This window comes from Leiobunum rupestre, chromosome 10, assembly GCF_980474605.1.
Source record: "Leiobunum rupestre chromosome 10, qqLeiRupe1.1.hap1, whole genome shotgun sequence".
Lineage (NCBI taxonomy): Eukaryota > Metazoa > Arthropoda > Arachnida > Opiliones > Sclerosomatidae > Leiobunum > Leiobunum rupestre.
The window spans coordinates 56,177,743-56,184,166 of record NC_143393.1 but is presented as its reverse complement, the minus strand read 5'-3'; positions in this window follow the sequence as shown (position 1 = coordinate 56,184,166).

Sequence of the window (6,424 nt, the reverse complement as noted above, 5' to 3'; positions counted from 1 at the left end):
AGAGAATAATAAATAAACGCTGAGTTTACTGGACCAACACTAACAGACCATTTGTAGTGAGAGCGCATGGTTACAAAATTGACCCGAATTGTTCGAAATTGGTATACAGCTCTGAAAATTGATATACACGTGCCTTGAGCTATAATCTCGACTACCTAAATTTTATTTTTTTAAAAACCGACTCGGAAAACTTTTATAAACAAAAAACGCCCTTGTTGCCGAGGCCGCGCGCATCTTAGTTATAATTGTTTTTAAAATGTACTTTCTAAGTTGCACCGCAGCTTCGCAACTCTTGGAATTAAAAATGGTAAATCGTGTGTTACTCGCGTGGTAAAGGTGGTAAAGTTATGAATTTTTTTATGGTGATACGTGTCACAGTGCTACTTAAAACCTGATATGGAACAACATCGAAGTATTTTTTTACTTGACGTTTTTTACCATTTTTCATTTTTCTCCTTAGGGAAAAATGGTAAATCTAGTGTAGCACGGGCAGTGGCGTAGACAAGGGGGGGGTTTCCATGTCCTAACCCCCCCCCCTTGGGCCTATCTTTGACTGCACTAAATTTCCACCCTCTTCTCAAGCCCCCTTTTAACATTCACATACTTCGACCCCCCCTTAAGAATTTCTGGCTACGCCACTGAGCTCGGGTGGTAAAGGTGGTAAAGTTATGAAATGGTTTATGGTGATACGTGTAATAGTACTACTTAAAACCTGATATGGAACCAAATCGAGGTATTTTTTTTTACTTCACGTTTTTAACGATTTTTCGTTTTTCTCCATAGGGAAAAAAGGTAAATCGCGTGTATCTCGGGTGGTGAAGGTGGAAAAGTTATGAAATTTTTTATGGTGATACGTGTAATAGTACTACTTAAAACCTGATTTGGAACCACATTGAGGTATTTTTTTACTTGACGTTTTCAACGATTTTTCGTTTTTCTCCTTAGGGAAAAATGGTATATCGAGTGTAAATCGGGTGGTAAAGGTGGTAAAGTTATGAAATGTTTTTATGGTAATACGTGTAATAGTACTACTTAAAACCTGATATGGAACCACCATATCGAGGTATTTTTTTACTTGACGTTTTTAACGATTTTTCGTTTTTCTCCATAGGGAAAAAAGCAAAATTTCGTGTATCTCGGGTGGTAAAGGTGGAAAAGTTATGAATTTTTTTATGGTGATACGTGTCATAGTACTACTTAAAACCTGTTATGGAACCACATCGAGATATTATTTCACTAATGTTTTTTTTTAATTTCCCTTTTTTTTCACCTAATAAATAAGAAAAACTCAAATACAACTGAAATGATCTACGTTTATTACATACTTTATGTATAATAAAAATGTCTAAAAATGTGAAAGGCGATTTGTTTTTAAATAAAAAATTACAATTATTATAAATATAGAATTATATTACATAAATATGGAAATATTGAAACGAAAAATCGTTAAAAACCGCAAGTAAAAAATATCTCGTTGTGGTTCCATATCAGGTTTTAGGTAGTACTATTACACGTATCACCATAAAAAAATTCATAACTTTACCACCCCAGCTACACACGATTTACCATTTTTCCCTATGGAGAAAAATGAAAAATGGTAAAAAACGTCAAGTAAACAAAAATACCTCGATGTGGTTCCATATCAGGTTTTAAGAAGCACTGTGACACGTATTACCATAAAAAAATTAATAACTTTACCACCTTTACCACGCGAGCTACACGCGATTTACCATTTTTTATTCCATAGTTGCGGAGATACGGTGCAACTTAGAACATAGCATTTTAAAAACCCGCAAACTAAGATGCGGGCGTGCTCTGCAACAAGGGAGTTTTTTGCTTATAAAAGTTTTTCCAGTCGGTTTTTTTGAAAAATAAGTAGAGTTCAAGGCACGTGTATATTAATTTTCAGAACTGTATACCAATTTCGAACAATTTATCACCATGCGCTCTCACTATTGTTACCAAGTCTATGCGTGTAACATTTAAAGGGACACACCAGCGTTTAAGTTAAATAGTTTAACGCACTTGTTTTTAGAATATGAATACGACTACGTGTTAAATCCGGGCCAACTTTTTCAAACACTGGTGTGGCCCTTTAAAAGCGCGTGGAGAATTGGTCAGTACCACCAGAAGGGTGGATATCAACGTCAAACGAGATATTCAACACATGATAACCCGACTTCTGCGACTCCCAAGACATTTAAATATCTTATTGGTTTGAAATTATGGAGTTAATGGATCGAGATTCTCTAGCATGACCTGGAAAAATACACGATTCTCTTGCTTGGCCCATTCAACAAAATGGGCGATGATATAATTTGCTCCCTGTCGCTTGATGAAGCACATAGAGTCAATTAAGGGTGGAGCTTTGGTCAAAAAGTCGGTTTTAGATCTTGGTACAAATGCCGACTCTAAAATTTTTAAACCTTTTTATGGATAATTGCGCGAAAGTACGTTTTGAACCCTTTCAAATTCGGTTTCGTGACTTAAAATGCTCTACTACCTGCCGACTCGAAAAGTCTTAAACATTTTCGAGATAATTCCACCTAAGCACGTTTTTGGTCCCTTGTGAAGTCATTACGGTGACCTCATTTTGTGCCACGTAAACTCTTAAATTAAATTTATTAATAACTTTTAAAACTTAGCTTGACAGAAAAGGTCCATTATATCGGTGAAAGTGATTTTCGATTAAAGTCTTCGATAAATCAGAAAAAGAACGTTTATGAACCTTTTAAAGTCAGTATGGCGACCACAATTTGTACCACTTGCCGACTCTAAAGCCTGAACGTTTTTGAGATAATTCCACATAAGATTTTTTTTCTTTTTTAAGTCAGAATGGCCAATTAACAATTTGTCGTAATTTGAATAAGGCACTACAAATTTATAACCTGACCAATAGCTGAATTATATCCGGCAGTTTGTTGGGAATTAGTTGCGCAAAACTGTGAATGTTTGCGATTTAATAAAACAATTTTGATTATTTTTTAAATAACACATAATACAATTTTTCGAAAAAAGACATACATGTATATAATATGAAAATGTTTACTTTATTAAAAATTTCTCAACTCGACTAGGTCAGATTCGTTGAAGTAAATATGTTAGTGGGAAATATTGTTCATGAAGACTTGGATCGTTATAATAATATTCAGCTAGGCTAATACCCATGGCACCACCTTCGGCCTAAGTCATCAAGGGACATAAAAAGCCAGTTATTTAGGTGGCCGTAGGAGGGTGGTTGCCAGCCCTTTATTACACGCGAACAAACACATCCCTACACTAACTATTACCTCAACAAGTTTTTATGAAAGGGGAAACTCCTTCAAACCAGCGGGGAGAGAGCTGTTCCGAGTTTTTGGTATGTAGGGAAAAGAGCACTTGACTTAAATAGCATTTGTTCAAATAGCGTTTTCAAAACAGCATTTTGTTGCAACGGCGCTTTGTTAAAACAGCGGTTGTTGAAATAGCGTTTCTCAATACCGCGGTTTGTCGAAAGAGCGTTTTGTTTAGTCATCGTTTTTTGCTTAAGCGTTTCTCAGTAGAGCGGTTTGTCAAAACAGCTTATTCCATAAACAGCGTTTCTGAATATAGCGTTTCTCAAATTAGCGATTTTGAAACAGCGGTTTCTTAAAACAGCGGTTTCTTAAAATGTATATGAATTGACGATGGAAAATGTATAACATACATATGATCTTCAGGGGTAGGGTTAGGTTAGGTAAGTTTGCAATACTAAATATCGGCAGAAACCATTAGGTAATGAAATTTGCCGAAATTCCAGAACAAAATGTATTACAATAGGCCTATATTATTAGTGCTATAGAAAGCAGCGCCGTTTTGGGAAACGCTGTTTCGACAAAATACGGTTTTGAGAACCGCCGCTATGACAAAGCGCCGTTTGAACAATTTGTTGTTTTGGGAAACGCTGTATAAAGAAACGCTGTTATGACAAAGGGCTATTTTGACAAAACGCTGATTTGAAAAAACTGTTTTGGAAAATGCTGATAAAACAAATGCTGTTTAGGAAAGCGCTGTAGTCCCTACAGATCGAATTTTTACTTAGTAATGTACCGAATTAAGTTGTTGTAGGCTCAAAGTGCTGACTGCAGCTTCAAAATGACAAAACCATTCGAACATGATGCCGTCTCTATATGTTATGTATTTTAATCTGATAATAAATGGAAAGTTGACCTGACTCCGGTTTAGGGTCACTCTTAAGGTCGACCGACTAGTTAACCCCTAGGACAATTCGACCATAAATAACCTTTTTGGCCGACCTTGCCGTGTGACGGGTGTTTTTCAACTTTAGGCTGACCCTGTCGTGCTAGAGTGCCAATATTGTAAATATTTCCTCATACCTTGAAAAAGGCGAAATAACGCAATACGCTCTACAAATATGTGAATATAGAAATGAACCAGATCTAATTCGAGAAAATAAAATGGGCACTCAATAACAAAATCCAGTGAACGATTTCCGATATGTGGACTTTATTGTTAAAGCATTTCCTCACCTCTTCCCCGTTGCCAAAGCGGATTTTAATAATAGCAGCAGAAGAGACTTAGCTGGATTCCACAAATGGAGTTACTTTTTAATGGTGTACAAAGGTGAAGATTTGCTTGAGAATCAAGTTTAAGTGACTTTACTTTAAACACTTTACAAATACACGAGTCATTTACTCAAGGTTCTGTTTATGCAAATTGTTATTTTAGTCAGACCGTATAATCTTTTAAAACTCAGCCGCAGACTGATCTAAGCATTATAAAGATATTTATATATTGGAATTTATGTTACGACGACCAAACCCGTATTGGTATCACCGCCGCTCAAGGGCCGCCCTGATATTCGATTGGCCCACCCTATGAATTTCAAAGAAAAATCTTTTAAGGATGTTTGGCCCTACCAAAAATTACCAGTGCCCTACGAATTAATTGTCTGATACTCTCATAAACATTGTCTTAGTTATGGTTACGAGTATGAAACTATATTTATTAACTTCACCATAGGTGACCAGACTAACTACACTTTTACAATATACAAACCATAGCTCGAGCCATCTACCAAAGGCAAATTTCACACCATTATATTTGGTCAAATGCCTGCATAGAAATCGGAAGATGACTAGAACGATTTTTACAATGACGGAATAACCGTTAATTAGAACCGCAACTTTGACTTTACTTAAACTTGGCAGAATCTCCTAATTTTGTATTTTAAAAAGTCTACCTTGGTTAGGAATAAAGTAAAGAGCTCCTAAAGGGGAACGACGGGCACACAGCAGTCCAAGAAACCCGGCATAGCCGGCACCGGAGATCCCGGTGGTGTTCCAAAAGGCTGGGAAACAGGACCGCCGTGCCCTCATACGGAGGCCCGCCGCCCCACAGTAGGCTACCCAATCCGCCGAGGTGGCCAGTTTGCACGGACCCCTCCGTTTGGCTGAGCCGAAGCTCAGTATCCAGCCCAAACCTGACCGAAGTCGGAGGTGGAGATAGGACCATTTGATAAGAGCTAACATTTCCCAGTGCGGCACCGCCCTTATGGGTTACAAGTGCCGGTCCCCGACTCCCCGGTAAAGCCACCAGTTATTGCACACTCTAACCCATTGAGGGCCTTGAGCCAATCGCAACCAAACCGAATCTTACTCTTTCCCAATCTAACTTGAACTTTTACCCAACTTATATAAACCTAGACTAACCTGACCTGAGCCTTAGCCCACTAAACTTTACCCTATCTCAACCTTACCTCACCCTTATCTGATATATCAAAAATATCCCAACTTAAAGTTACTTAACCTCTTACGTACTAATATGATTTTTAAGGACCTCTTATTACAATATAAATTCAATTCTCATTGCCTTCCTCTGAAATTAAAACACCATCCAAAAACATTCCCCAAATTCAAACAGCGTTTATCCACATTTTCAGATGTGTTGCTTCAGTGAAACCGAGTAACAAATGAATTTGTCATGGTAATTCATGGTTCAAAAGTTAATTTCAAAATGTCTCTCTTAGTAATGATTTTGCTCAAACATATTTAGTCGACATTTATAACAAATTAAGCGGTAATACTAAAAACATCGTTTCTTCTTCGTTATTAATAAAAAAAAGAAAATCATAGGTCCTCTTGTCCATTTTTTGCGTCTCCTTAAAAAAATCAGCTAGGCTAATACTCCTTTACTTCAAAACACCTTTTCCAATATTTCAGGGCCCACATGTCTGATATTTAGAGGGCCAGTAAAATTTTTACAAGAAAGCTGTGACCTACCACTGTCAACGTCAATGTGGAAAATCGGATCCCGAGAAGCTTGATTACTAGAGACCAACATAAATGATATGTGCTTGTAAATTTTATAACATTAAAATTTACATTAATTGCAAAATTAAATCAAAATCAATGATGTTATTAAAGTAATTAGTGTTTTAGTACAA